The sequence below is a fragment of the Larus michahellis genome, chromosome 2 (assembly GCF_964199755.1).
Source record: "Larus michahellis chromosome 2, bLarMic1.1, whole genome shotgun sequence".
Classification (NCBI taxonomy): Eukaryota; Metazoa; Chordata; class Aves; order Charadriiformes; family Laridae; genus Larus; species Larus michahellis.
In genome coordinates, this window is record NC_133897.1 from 62,967,355 (window position 1) to 62,981,344 (window position 13,990).

At 39.8% G+C, this 13,990-nt stretch overlaps 1 protein-coding gene across 9 annotated transcripts in view; it reads left to right on the forward strand.

Annotated features, from left to right (window-relative positions):
• Positions 1–13,990, forward strand: part of TNS3 (tensin 3) — a 187,496-nt gene that overhangs the window by 109,682 nt on the left and 63,824 nt on the right. The gene's annotated exons all lie outside the window — the stretch shown is intronic.

Consider the following 13,990-nt stretch of genomic DNA (forward strand, 5'->3'; position numbering starts at 1 on the left):
TTCAGCACAGGAGGATTCAGACAGTAGAATCTCAGAGGAAGGTAACATGTGACTGGCTAGCGTTATCTCTTCTCCTTCCTGTATTCTTTACATATTGCCCAAAGGCCATTATCTCGGGGCCATGTAACGCTGCTTTTTCAAGCAAGTCTGTCTTCACCCAGCTTATTTGGGTTCCTGAGCAGGCTTGCATTTACCTTTTAGCATGTGCCTGTTTCGTAGTCATGTCAACTATGGTCTGTGGCTGTTAATATTGTTAATTTAAACACTGATGTCCAAATCAGTATCTCCTTCCATGTACAGATACCACAGGAGAAGCCTCTTCACCCAATCTTACAATCTGCTTAATGGCCCAGGCTGAATAGAGAGTCCTGAAAGGCAAACCTCTGCCACAGGTGTGTGTTCCTTCCCTGCACCTGCTTCCTGAACAACTCTTCTCTCTTGTGAAGGCAATAAGGCATCACAGCTGTTTAGCTTCATTAGACAAGGAAACCTTCATGATGGTGTAGGTATTGGATATCTTTTTTTTTCCTGTAACACCTTACTTGCTTGGGAGTAAAATTAGCATGGCAGCATCAGAGATTGAAAGTGTAACTAGGAAAAACAAACTAAAATGCCTTAGTACAAATTAGGTGCTTGTTTGTTTGTTCTGTGACTTTCCTAAGACGAGAAAGGAGGAATTAAGTCCCCTCTCTGTGCCTGCACCCAAGCACGCATACACCAGATTTACCTTGTGCATCTTGCTTTCTATATGAGTGTTCGGTCCAGTAACCAATGAAAATGTGAATAGAGGGCATCATCACTCATGATGCCATTTGCACATGACGTAAGAGGTCATGCTGTCTCTGGAATGAATGCACGTGCATGAATGAACTCGTGATTCATTATACCAAATTCATGATAATCCCTAAATGTCAATCTCTGGGAAGACCTACAAAACAAAAGACAGACTTCAGCATGAAAGGTGTTGGAGTTTCTTGGGTATTTTAGGCCATCATGAAGCAATAGCCGTCCTTTTTCTGGTAAATCCTGGAAGTAATCAGATTGTTCTGAGGGACTATTCCTGGGTTTTGGTATAATTACTACCCATTTTTGCTGGTCCTTTAACATCACACACCTTGTCTTTTTTGGCTAGGTTCATTTTCAATGACACTGTCCTTGCAATCCTGCTTCAGGTTTTCAGCTAGCCACTACACCACTCCCTTCATAAGAAGACTAATGATTTTGTGGTGCAGTGTTCACCCTTTTCTCCCCATCAGCAAGCATGTTTTGTTGATTAAAAAGGCTTGATGAGTTTCTGCTTACAGCTTGTGCAAAATGTTTTGTTTTGTTATGGAGGTGCTTTGGTCAGGAACGCTTGGTTCTATGATAAGCGTTGGTTTTTGAAGGAGGGCTCTTCCAGCAAATTGGGCATGCATTACTTTTGGGATTATCCTTGAACTGTCTGTTTTGTTTTGAGTCTGGCATGCTGGTTAATGAAACATATGTGTTGGTTTCTGCCATTGAATACATACAGCAGGTACTGAAGAACTGAGGACTCTTCCTGGAAAGGTTTCTGCAGCAAGCATCTTCTGCAAACAACAGTTCTCTTTAGTGAACCATAGAAAGATATAGAGAGAATTTTTTTTATCCCTTGCATGTGTTTCCAAAGTGGGGTTAATGCTTGCACAACCACTTCATGTATGTGCTGGTGTGTTGGTTTTTTTTCTCAACTTTGGAGAAGAGCAGAATGAAGGACTAGCCCTCCTGAGTGTCACAATATTTGATTTCAATGTCTCATTTTTAAGAGCTACCTGTTATGTTCAGTAGTCTCTACAGAATGAAGTATGTCACTCTGTATGTGTCATTTTAGCACTATAAACCATAGGCACTTCTGCTAGTAAAATGTGGTTAAATAAATTCCTCCAAAACATGAGAAAATAGATTTTTTTTTTAAGTGACCAACAGCAGAATTTTGTCTGTATCAATAACAGTAGCAGCTTTTAGTGCAGTCAGCTGTTTGCTAGTTCTTCAGCAGTACCTGGTGGTTGTAAGTGAAGCTTTGCTAAAGATAGTACACTTGTTATTCATGGTTTGATCCCAGAAAGCTGTCCTGGGAATCTCTACCCCTGTCCCAGCAGTTTCACTTGTTAAATGATTATCTGGAATCTCTTCTATTTAAGACTTAAGTTCTTTGCAAAGATTTCAATAAACATCAGGGAGCTTTGGGTCAGACTGCTAAGCAATAAGGGGAAATTGAGAGATGGGGCAGACTTCAGGTCATGTCTGCCTGCGTATTGATGATACCTCCTCTAGATTCTGCTTTCAAACGTGGGCAGTATCTGAATGCTGAGGGAGAGCAGCGAGTTCAAACTCCTTCCAGACTGAACAGAAGGAAGCAACTTCCAGTAAGCAGAGGGAACGATTTTTTTTGTCACAACCCAGGCTGCCTACTTATTGTAGACATCTTCTGTCCAACTGTTGCATTACTAGAGCTCTTTCATATTGTTCTCTCTGTGTCTGGAGTCTACCAATATATAAACATCTTACCTGCTGAATGGGCAGGCCTTTTTTTTTATTACTGCCACCACAAGATCTCCCCAGAGCCTTCTCTTCTCCAGGCTGAACAACCCCAACTCTCTCAGCCTGTCCTCACAGCAGAGGTGCTCCAGCCCTCGGATCATCTTTATGGCACTCCTCTGGACCCGCTCCAACAGGTCCATGTCCTTGTGCTGAGGGCTACAGAGCTGGACAGAGTATTCTAGGTGGGGTCTCACTCTGGTGACAAAGATGTTGAACAACACCGGTCCCAGCTGAAAACCTTATGGCAGCCTTCCAGTATCTGAAGCGGACCTACAAGAAAGCTGGAGAGGGACTTTTTACAAGGGCATGTAGTGATAAGACTAGGGGTAATAGCTTCAAACTGAAAGAGGGTAGATTTGGATTAGATATCAGAAAGAAATTCTTTGCTGTGAGGGTGGTGAGGCACTGGAAGAGGTAGCCCAGAGAAGTTGTGGCTGCCCCATCCCTGGAAGTGTTCAAGGCCAGGCTGGATGGGGCCTTGAGCAACCTGGTCTCGTGGGAGGTGTCCCTGCCCATGGCAGGGAGATTGGAACTAGATGATGTTTAAGGTCCCTTACAACCTAAAACATTCTGTGATTCTATGTAGTCATCAGTGTTTTTCTGCTACTTTACATTTAATGACCATAACTAATTTTTTCTCGAATCTTAACAGGATAGTAAAAGAAAAGCCATGACTTAGATGAATGTGCTGTTCCAGCTGTAAGGAAGAATAATTGTGACTTCTGAACCTCAGCATTTGGAGTACACACTTGCAAATTAATGGAGTGTTCCTGAGGATGGGCTTTGGTTTTGGAATGAATGAAAGGAAATAGTTTTACGCAGTTCAGTGTCTTTGTAATGCCCTTAAACTTTACTTAGTGTTTTGTACTTGTGGCAATGTTTCTGTACCATGACATTTTGTTATTCTTTTGCTAGTTATCCAAGCACGAGATACTTCAAGTTAAGTCTTAAATGACTGAGAAACGTTTTCAGAAGTAGAATCGAAATGACACAATAGGTGCTAGCGTCTGTATATGGGGTAGCAGTAATAAATATATCACTCTATTGTTTGTTCTTTGGATCACGACATAAGTGTTTTCTTTTGATCCCAGGTGGGCAAAAGTGGGACCATATAGTAGTGTTCTACAGGTGAGTCCGTGCTGGCCGGCCTCTTCTTGTGTTTCATGGTGGCTGGACTAGAAGCTTCTGGTCTAGCAGCTGTGCTTTGTGAAGCAGTTTTTTCTTACTCCAGAGTCCTTGTGAAATCATTAAAGTACAAAATGTAATTCTTTTGAATGGCTGGGAAATACACATTAGTATTTGCACAGCATAAAGATTCTGTGTGGTCTCTCCTTTGCTTCTCAAAGAGTCAAGGTTTAAGGACCTCAGGTGAGCCTGAGGGTCATGCTTGTTAGCTTTTTGCTAGCAGCAACCCACTCAGTTGGTTTCCTTTCGGAGTGTTTGTTCACTTTTTGCTTTTTTGTGTTACATGCCTTGTTTTCTTCAGCTTCCTTTACTTTTCTGTTAAGAGTCAGGGACTTGAGAAGCATAGCAAACCAAACAGCTTCCTGATGAGTTAGCTACTGCTATTTCATGTCGGAAAACTAGTTCTTTAAAATGGAATGCATATATTAACATCAGAGAACTTTGTAGAGTGGAGTTGATGGGTGGACTCGATGATCCTAAGGGTCTTGTCCAACCTAAATGATTCTATGATTCTATCAGTATTTGGTTGGATGTCTTGGATAAGAAGGGGAAGGAAAAGAGGAAAAGCAGTGGTAGAAGATGACTTCTGAACATTTTCCTTTCTTTCCAGTCCATTCTGTTATCCTCAAATAGTAATTTTCTAAAAACTCTCTAAAAATGTATTAAAGGATTGCCAGATGAATGTTCATGAACCAGAAATTGATCTTGCAGCTTTGGGCGAATTTACCAAATCAGGACCTACTTTTTACATCACAGTTTGAAAGTTGCACTAAATGCAGTTTTAAGGTCTCCAAATTGTAGTAAGTACCATGACTGGGCAATGCAAAGGTCTAAGATGATATGGATTCACAATGCTGATCCGTATCTTTTTCACGTAACTTTTGATCAGTTCATTTGCTTTGCTCCGAAGAGCTCTATATTGTAGCCTAGTTTACAGAATTTAAATGTTCCATACCTGAACTGGACCAGACTGGCACGCCCAGTAATCCAGTAGTCCCCAGATGTGGGAACGTGCACACAACCAGAGGTACCCGGTGTACTGCAAAGGGTGATGTGTTCCAGAAAGCCTGGAACTGATAACAGAAGAAGCATCAGCAAAACTGGTTGAGTGATACGGTTTGAGAACAGCTTTCTAAACACATCCATGGATAGATTTAACCTGTAGCTATACAGGGCTTGCTTGAGTTCCCAAAGCATTGTTGCCATGATTGTGTGGAGGACCGCTAAGGCTTTCTAGAACAATAACATTTCAGCAGCATGGTGATCTGTCTGAATCAGTCTGTTACAGGTAAGCTATCCTAGGATTAGTTAATTTATGCAGAGTTGCAATTAGCTTGTCCAGGTTTCTTCTGGTAATCTAGCTAGTGCAGGCGCTGGTGTTTAGACTCGACCTGTGTTCAAGCACGCTGAGTGCTAATGGTCCAACCTCACCAGGATGCGCGTGCAGTGCAGCCTTATGAAGGAGGAGAAGAGGGATGTAACAGAAGCAAGAGATACAGTTGGGGTTTTTTCTACAGAGAGAATCAAAATGCAGTGAGACCACAACTAAATTTCCATCTTAAATGAGATTCATCAGTTTGCATCCAGAGTTTTGAATATACCTTTTTGTTTCTTTTTGTATCTTTGAGGCAGGTGCTGGAAGTTTCCAGCTTGCAAGCGATGCTGCATTGTCCCAGAGGAGACAGCCACTTCTCTGGTTCTGAGCAAGCTCTGCCAGCATGGCTTGCGTTCTGTGGTTTGTGTCTTTTATCAGAGTCTTAACTGGTTTCATGTGCAGCCATTTACTGATTTGCAGGAACAGCAACATTTGAACAGATAAGTCTGCGCTTTCTGCTTGGGTTTCAACTTAACTTCTAACTCTTTCATAAGCAATGAACAGGTAGATGTATTCTGTGGTTGCAACAACCACATTTATCCTTTGCTCAACTGAGAAGTTGTTAAAGTGTGGACAGTCCCTGAAATAGAAAATGAATGTTGTCTAAGGGCATGGCTGGCTGGTGGTGATGCATATGTACATTTGTAATAATGTTTAGAGCAAAAGTTTGTGGGCTGCTGTGTGGTGAGATACAGCTGTTATTAAAGGAGAAACTAAGAGGCTCACTCCTCCCCTAGTTTGAGCTGATTCATTCCAGAGACAGAGTCAAAACCTGCTGGGGTTTGGGAGCTTGAGAGCAGCAGCTGCTACGTGAAAATAAGTGTTAACACTGCAGGACTTCTCAGGCAAGAGCAGCTTTCTGGAACTCCAGTAATATGCAAATTCATGAAGATGTGGATGAGAGTGTCTGACCTCATTGTTCAGCGCAGAAGAACAACATTTTCTAAAAGCTGTTTATTTTAGGAAAAAGACGTCAAAAGGAAGCAATCACAAGCGTGTGGCTAAATGATCTGGGGAGCTGAAACTTGCTCGGTTTCATTTGGATATTGAAACAGTCTGAGAAAAGAACAGCTGTAAGGAAACAGCTTGTAGACTGAATTACCTTTTCAGCCAACGCATTTCCACTCCTCCTTGACTCCAGGAGTTCAGATTTCATTGAACCTGAGTGTCCCCTCAGGCTCCTCCCTCGTGTTTACATTTTCATTGGCTTTTTCTGGCTGATACAAGTCTCACGCTTCTTTAGCGAGACCATTTACCTCCAGGAGCAGGAACAGCAGCTGCGGCTCAAACAGCAGGAGTAGAGACATTTCTTGCCTTTTCAAGCTGGGGATTTTGCCCGAACTCTGGCTTTCCTCTGTGCAGTGTTTTTCTTAGAGAATATTAGTTGGTTTAAATGAGCCAAAGACTGACTATTGCAGAAAGTTCCTCATCGTGCCTAGTAAAGAGGTAAGAAGCTTTGTTGTGGTTCAAGAGCTGGAAATACAAACCACGTGTATTTCTGTATGTATTTTATAGGAATTACATGGGAAGCGTTTGCAAGGAATGAGGGCCTGTGTGTGTTAGGGAGGGAGAAAGAAAAAGACAAGCACACATAAAAAGATTTAACTTTGAAGGAATGCAGCTCTGGACTTGTCCAGGTTTGCCTGAAGGTAGAAATATTTATTTATGAGGTTGAAAAAAATAATCCAGATCTCCTGTAATGTTTCCTGCTGCAACATGAACAAGGGCACGGTGTGCAAAGGTTTGTGTATTTGCAACTGTCGTCTTTTTGTTCAGGTGGACTGAATGGCTCTTGCTGAATTTGTGGTATATGTGTTTACCTAGCTGGCTTGCATTTATATGTGTTTTCACAAGTGGTGAATGGACAGGGGGTGGCTGTGGGGACAAGTCAAAAGACTGAAAGACTGAAAACTTTTTAACTCACAAGCCTGCCTTTGGGTATTTGGATTTCAAGGAGGGAAGTGCCAGGAAACACAGGCTTGGAAGGAAGCCACTGAAGTTGGTATGTGTTGGTATTTCAGCCCTTAATTTTTCTATAAGTTGCTCTTTGTGTATTAGGTATGAGAGCTAAAACACACACATACGCTTTGCTCTGAGTCTTTCATTTATAAGAGATTTCCCGATACTGGTATGTACGTGTAATTCAGATTCAATGTGGGAATTTTGTCAGGCTTCAGCCCGGGCAGTTCAGGGAGTTGGAACAGCTCTTGAGAAGAGAGGTCAGGCTGAAAGAAAGTGGGGCCCCTTCAGTTTGGTTAACTGAATTCCAGCATTACTTAGGTCTCCACCATTGTGAACTTCCCTTGTTTTTTGACAGCTGTGTTACCTCCTGCGTTTTAGAGAGTCTTGCTTCCTCGGAAAAAAAGAGAGTGGGGACTGAGTTGTGCATTGAGATGAGGTGTCGAATGCATGAGGCCTCTGCAGTACCATTAACTTAGCAAGGTGTGCAGAATAAAATTTTGCATTGCTATTATATTTTGCTCACTTGCTTCAGTCAAAAGTGTTCTCTGCGTATATGAATAGCTTCAGTTTTGCAGTTAAGTTGCTTATCACTTTTTGATGGAAAACGTGGATGCAGACGGGAGGTATTCCAAAATGATGATTTAGAAAAAGGTAGAATATGAAATGAAGGTGTTACGTAATACAAGGAGAACTTCAAAATCTTGTATTTGGAAGGTTTATAGTATTTGAATAATGCATTTATTCTGGTTTTATGAACAAATAAGCCACACGTATGCAGTTCTTATATATAGTTTATATAGAGCGCTTATATATATATAAAGTGGTGTACATATACGTATATTATATGTATGTACACACATAACTAAAAATCTAAATCTTGTCTTTCTTTTGACTATTTGCATGTTCTCTACTATGATATCATTGAACCTTTGCAGATGGATTTGTGGTGGTTGTTTCCATTTAAAATAATTCATATCTAAATATTCTCTGGGTTACTCTGGTTCAGAAACATATCTCGGGCTACCCAATATAAAATTTGTGTAAAACCACTGATGTATACGTGTGTTCTATAAATGCAGCATCTGTCAACAGTGTGATACTGTATATTTAATTCCTCCCTGGCAGAAAATAAAATAAAATTATGATTTTTGCCTCATACAGCATTTTATATTCCTTTAAACCAAGTTAGGAGGGAAAAAATTCTAGGCAGAGTTGATTTTTTTTTTATTATTATTATTATTTTTTTTTACCTCAACTAAGTTATATTATTTCCACTGAACTTGCAGTGACAAATCTTACACAAGTCTGAGGTAAAACTAAATTCCTAATGCTGTTCAGCATTCCATACCTGATTTTTATTTTAATCATTACTGGATAATTATATGTAAATGCTTGTCATATTTACCAAAAAAAACCCCCAACAAAACAACAACACAACAACAAACAACCCACCAAAATTTAATCTAAGAATGTTTTCCTATACCTGTGCAAATTTGAAAATAATTTAAATTTGTTAGTGCAGTAACCATTGTGTTTTCATGATCAGGAGCTGCAAGTTTTAATGTCCAGACTCCTCAGAAGCAGCTCGGTTTTTGTTTAGCTGTGAGTCTCATTCTTTCCCATCTGTTTGTAATGCAGATTGATAATTTTTTGGTGACTGTTGGAGGTTTCTAAAAAGGCACCTGCCTACTAGAGCAAAATGGTCTAGTTGCAAATAAATTGTTTTATCCCCCACAATTGCAGGTGTTTCCTTGTGAAGCCTAACCATATTGTGTTAATTTTTAAGTTCACAACCAAAAGTAAAGTTTCCAAACATACGTGTGTCTCGCTTTGCTTGTAGATGGATAACATAATATGACTCCTCGAGTCCTAGCATAATTATCAAAAGTAGTGTCTGTTAGGCTTGCAATCCTGCTTGGGACTGGTGCGCCCTCTGGGGAGCCACTGCTTTGAGAAATTGCCTTGAGGATTTTTGAAGCTTGGCAGTGGACCAGACTTTCAGATTTGGATACTTCAGTAGGACATCTAGCTCCCACGCTTTACTGATTACGTTTTCATGTGCATCTTAAATGCCTCTTCTATATAGCTGGGCGCTCGCTTTAAGTGGTTCATGCAGGACTGGGAATCCTGGTAAATTGTTTGCTTGTTTAGTCAAGTGGAGTTCTTGCCTCTCCTCCCATGTATATGCAGTTCCTACCAATTTAGGTGATGTACATTTCTCAGACAACAATGCAGGGCGTATAAAATATTTCAAGCTGTTGGCTTCTTTCATTGTGAAGTTCTTCTTAGTAAGTATAGCTACACTTGTTATCTTCGTTATGAACACACTTAGGCCAACGCTGAATAAGATAGGACTCGGGTCCACAGCTGTTCAGGCTTTTTAATCTGCTGGCGTTCCACATACCGGCAGTCTTGAGGTATGAACGCCACAAAACCTAGTTGCCAGTTTTATGGTGCCGAAATACTTCACTGAGGTGCTAGTGTGCGGACATCACCCCTTCTGCCATGGTGTTCAGTTCTGACGGGACTGTGTGATTCATTAGCACATGTAGTAATTGGGAAGCCCAGACAGTTTACAGTCGTCAGTTACTTACACAAAGTGGTTGCAGTCATCTTCAGAGAATCTCAAATTTCAGGGATTTTATTTTTAACAGGGAACATACTGTAGCAAAAACATGTTACAACTGCTGAAGTTTAAGGTGAGATTTACTGAGATTCCCCATAAAAATGAGATGTTTCCATATACAGGCTCGTGAATGTATACAGATTCATGTGTGCAAGTTTTCCTCTCCTGGCCATGAACCTTTCACTCTCTGAAGTATACAGCCTCTGTTCTAACCAACTTTTGTGTTGGGCCATCCTGAGCCCAACCTTATGAGAAGTCCCAGAAAGACTCTAGTTGTTCTCAGTAGTATCTCTCTATGAGTCTGGCTGCTGCTGAGTGCGGATGGCATTCTTCAGTGTAGTAAACATCTCTACTTCTAAGTGTTTTTGCAGAAGAGACATTTTCATTCATCTATATGACAGGTTAGGGGAGGGAGAAATTCCTGTGGCAAAATTTTTCTTCCTTTCATCTGATTTACTTGTCATTCCTGCACCCTTCCTTGATGCTTACTAGTTAATGCTATTTTCTTAGTGTTCACTATGAACTACAGCTCAGATTAAAACTGGGATTTGGGTAGTAATTAATTAAATGCCTTAGCCAGAAATGGGATTACTTGAGAGTTCAAAGATAGCCATTTAACTTCCACATTTATTAGAAAAAGATGCTTTTAAATTTATTTAAATGACATCTTAGAATCCTGAAGTAGTTTAAGTCCAAGTTTTGTACTGACACATAAATGTAGTATGCAAAGGAACGGTCTCTAGGAAGTGTAAATTATTCAGAATTGGAAAAAACAAAAACTCCTGAATATTGTAAAGCTGGTGTATCCAGTCCAAAGCCCAAAAGAAGCACCTGAGTGTTCCAGTTTGCACACTTAATAGGTAAACAGCAAACAAAGATCATAAGCAATGAAAAGCCCATCCTCTGCTGAAAGCTATTCTACTAATTCTTAACACCATTAAAAATACATTGAGGAATTATATTTGCACATTTCCACATTTGTGTATAGAGATACTGTACAGATGTTTAAAAAAAACCCCAACTTTCTAACAAAGTTTTCTTTATTTCAAATGGAAACATAAAGAGGGCAGATGAGCAATTCCTGAGACTTATAATCCACTTATGTGTAAGTTTGTTGTTTGTATTTCTTTTGGGGGGGTGTTCCAAATTAAATAGCGTAATTTTGAGTAGAGATCCTACTGGTAAGCTGAATTCTCGTCTCTCCTTCAGAACGGCAGCTGTATGGTTCACAGTTGGGAGACCCCCAAATGGTTTGTGGTTGCTCAGCATTCCGGGCAACATGCAGAATAAATTTGATAATTTTGTATTAGTGGAAGAAGTACTGGGCAGAGTTATCTCCGAACCTTACAGAGTGTACACGTACGAGACCCCCGGGTCAGAAGCCCACAGGCGCTCTGTCCATCTCCTTGTCTGTACTCCTGTTGCTATGCTGGTGCGACACTGTGTGATGGTACAGGGAGGGCTAATGGAGGGAAATGCACAGAGGTTTTGCATTGCTTCCATGGCCGTACTTGAGAATTTGACAGATTTTGTACTTAACATTTCTGTACGGTGAACCAAATCTGCATGTGAGAATGTTCCGTCTGGTATGAGTTATTTACGGCTGACTAGCACGTTTGAAGGATTTACAGCACTATGCCTAGTCTTGGGTAACAGAAAAGTCAGACAGGAAGACTTCTTAATGGTTCAAGTGTACTAGTCCTATATTTGCCTAATTGCGTTCCAGTTCAGACCTGTAACCTCTTTAAGCCTATTCTGTGTCAGGATATTCAACTATTTAAAACGAAGCAGTTTTGTATTGTTTTCTAGTTTTTAAACTCAAAACTAAGCACATAGGGAAAAAAAAAAAAGCACCCAATCACCTAATAGTTACCAGTGTTATTTTTTGGTTTTTGTTTTTGTTTTTTTTTTTTAATTTTTGCAATTTATTGTGGTAACTGTATTAAATAATTCCACGTGAAGCACCGCGTGCTTCATTGTCCTAGCAGTAGTGAGAGCTTACGAGAAATCACAGCATAAAAGAGGTTGAGAAACTGTCAGTTGGCTGTATTTTGCTTAGATATGGTATTTTTTTCATAAATATTGTTTTTAAATATCTGTACACAGACATTCAACCTCATGCATAGGAGCTCTTTTTTTCAACATGGGATTTACACATTATAAACTTCATCAGACTTCTAACAGTTTGCCTATAGAGAAATTCTACAACAGTTTCCCCGCGCTGACGACTTGTTCTGAAAAGGAGTATTTTGGTCTTTTGTATGTGCTGTTTTTAAAATCAACATCAGAAAAGTAGTAGTGCCTAGTCCTTAAAAAGTAAAAAGTTGTTCTTTAATTATTAGTTTAAAATCTATCAAATCTATCATAACTTGGCAGTGTGTCCCATAATGAAGGATCTTTCCAACCAGACCACTTTTCTTGCCATTATAAACTAACGAATTCATTGCCGTTGTGGGTACAATTTCTGACTACTGCTTTTTCTAAAATGGTATTGCCTAGCAAAGCTTCATAGTTCAGAAGCTTCATGAAATTTTATTTTGAAAACGCGTGGTGGATTTGATGTTGAAATGCATTGGGCTCTCTGTGGCTCTTGGATTCTGGAACTGCCACAGATGTAGACTAAGCTGTTGGTTACCTTTGACAAAAATCTGCCTGTTACTAAATTGTAACGGTCTGATTTTCTTATCATCAAACAATTCTCAAACTATGGGTAGGAAAAGTTACTCAGACTTATATTTACTATAAATGTTTTAGTAAATGAGCATTAAATCCATTGAAAGTAGAACCACTCACTTTACTTTTACCTTCTTGGCTTGGCAGACAGTAGAAATATTTACTCCTGAAGTTTTCGCAAGAAACAGAATTAATTGTGTTCATTTTCGGCACTGGTTAAGAGCCCAGTAGCCATAATCTACCTCAGGTTGGTCTGACCTGTGTGATGTGTGTGGGAGCTGGACAAACCAGTCCAATAAAAGATTATAAGAATGTGCCTCCCATGGCTTCGTTTCTTCTCCTTGGTCTATAATGTCAAGGAGAACTTTAAAAAGCCCTGACAAGCAGAGGTAGGAAAAAGTGGTTTGGATAAAATAAGCTGGATTCAAATAAACTCTTGAGTTTTTAAAATGTTGCAGGAGGAAATCACTGTAGTCAGTGTTCTGTGGTTTTATCCATTGCCAGTGTTGGTAGTTCTGAAATAACATGGAAGAGATTATTCTCACAGTAGTATTTTTAACTGAAATGGATTTTTTTACTTCCTTATCGTATATAAAAATCTGCTATAGTTTGTGGTTTTTTTTCTGGGAAGGAAAAGGGTTTTTTTCTACGACTTTAATTACCCATTTTGTATTAATTCCATACTTGTTATTCTTGAGTATATACTTTATGTGATTCCCGTTAGCAGTGAGGTATAGCATCTAAAATATTACATATGTGATAAAACACGTAGAGGTGTGTGCATAGCAGGCAATTCTAAGGCTGAGATTTTAGTCTAACTTGTGATTCTCTTGACTTTCCACTGTATGTTTTGCATTGATTTATTATTTTTTTGTTGATTATTGAAAAGAAGTAATTCAGATGGGGCAGTGGCTGCAGCATGAAAGACAAATCAATATATCAGATTAAAAAACTCAAGATACGTGCCTCGAGATTGCAGGAAGCAGCCGGGGTCATGGATGTCAGTAACAGTTCTGGGATCAAAAGCAATGGTAGTCACTTCAACGAAGCCCTCCGTTAGAGTTCATTAGCCCTGTAAGAGGGTAAAATTTGGCTTACCCAGTTCTGTGCATAGCTGATGTCAGTGAAGCATGCTAAGTTGTGCTCATGCAACTGGAAGCGGGAATTTGTCTGTTTTCAGCACCTAGCCTTAGTAAAATGAGTAGATGCATTTTCTTGCAAAATTGTTGCATTTTCTAAAGGTGTTCTAAACAGACAGGAAAGTTCTAGCCCTTATTTATTACGAATGGTTATTCGTGAACTTTAGTTGAGTGACTACCTCCGAGATCAGAAATAAAGTTAGGTTCTCCCCATCATTTATATTTTGACTTTTATGGGATTATGGCCTTGCTTATTAAAATTGAAATGTGAAATGCATACCAGATCCCTGACACGTGTAGAAATTTCCTGGTCTGACATTCTGTCATGCATGCGTTTGTGAAGAGGCCCTACCTATATTCCAAGGACCGCAGCTCTGATTGAAAGTCTGTTTTTACCTTGCACCACCAAGAAAAGGAGTAAATGATTGTTTGTAGTGTAGTAGAAATGGATAAACTGGTAATTGCATGATA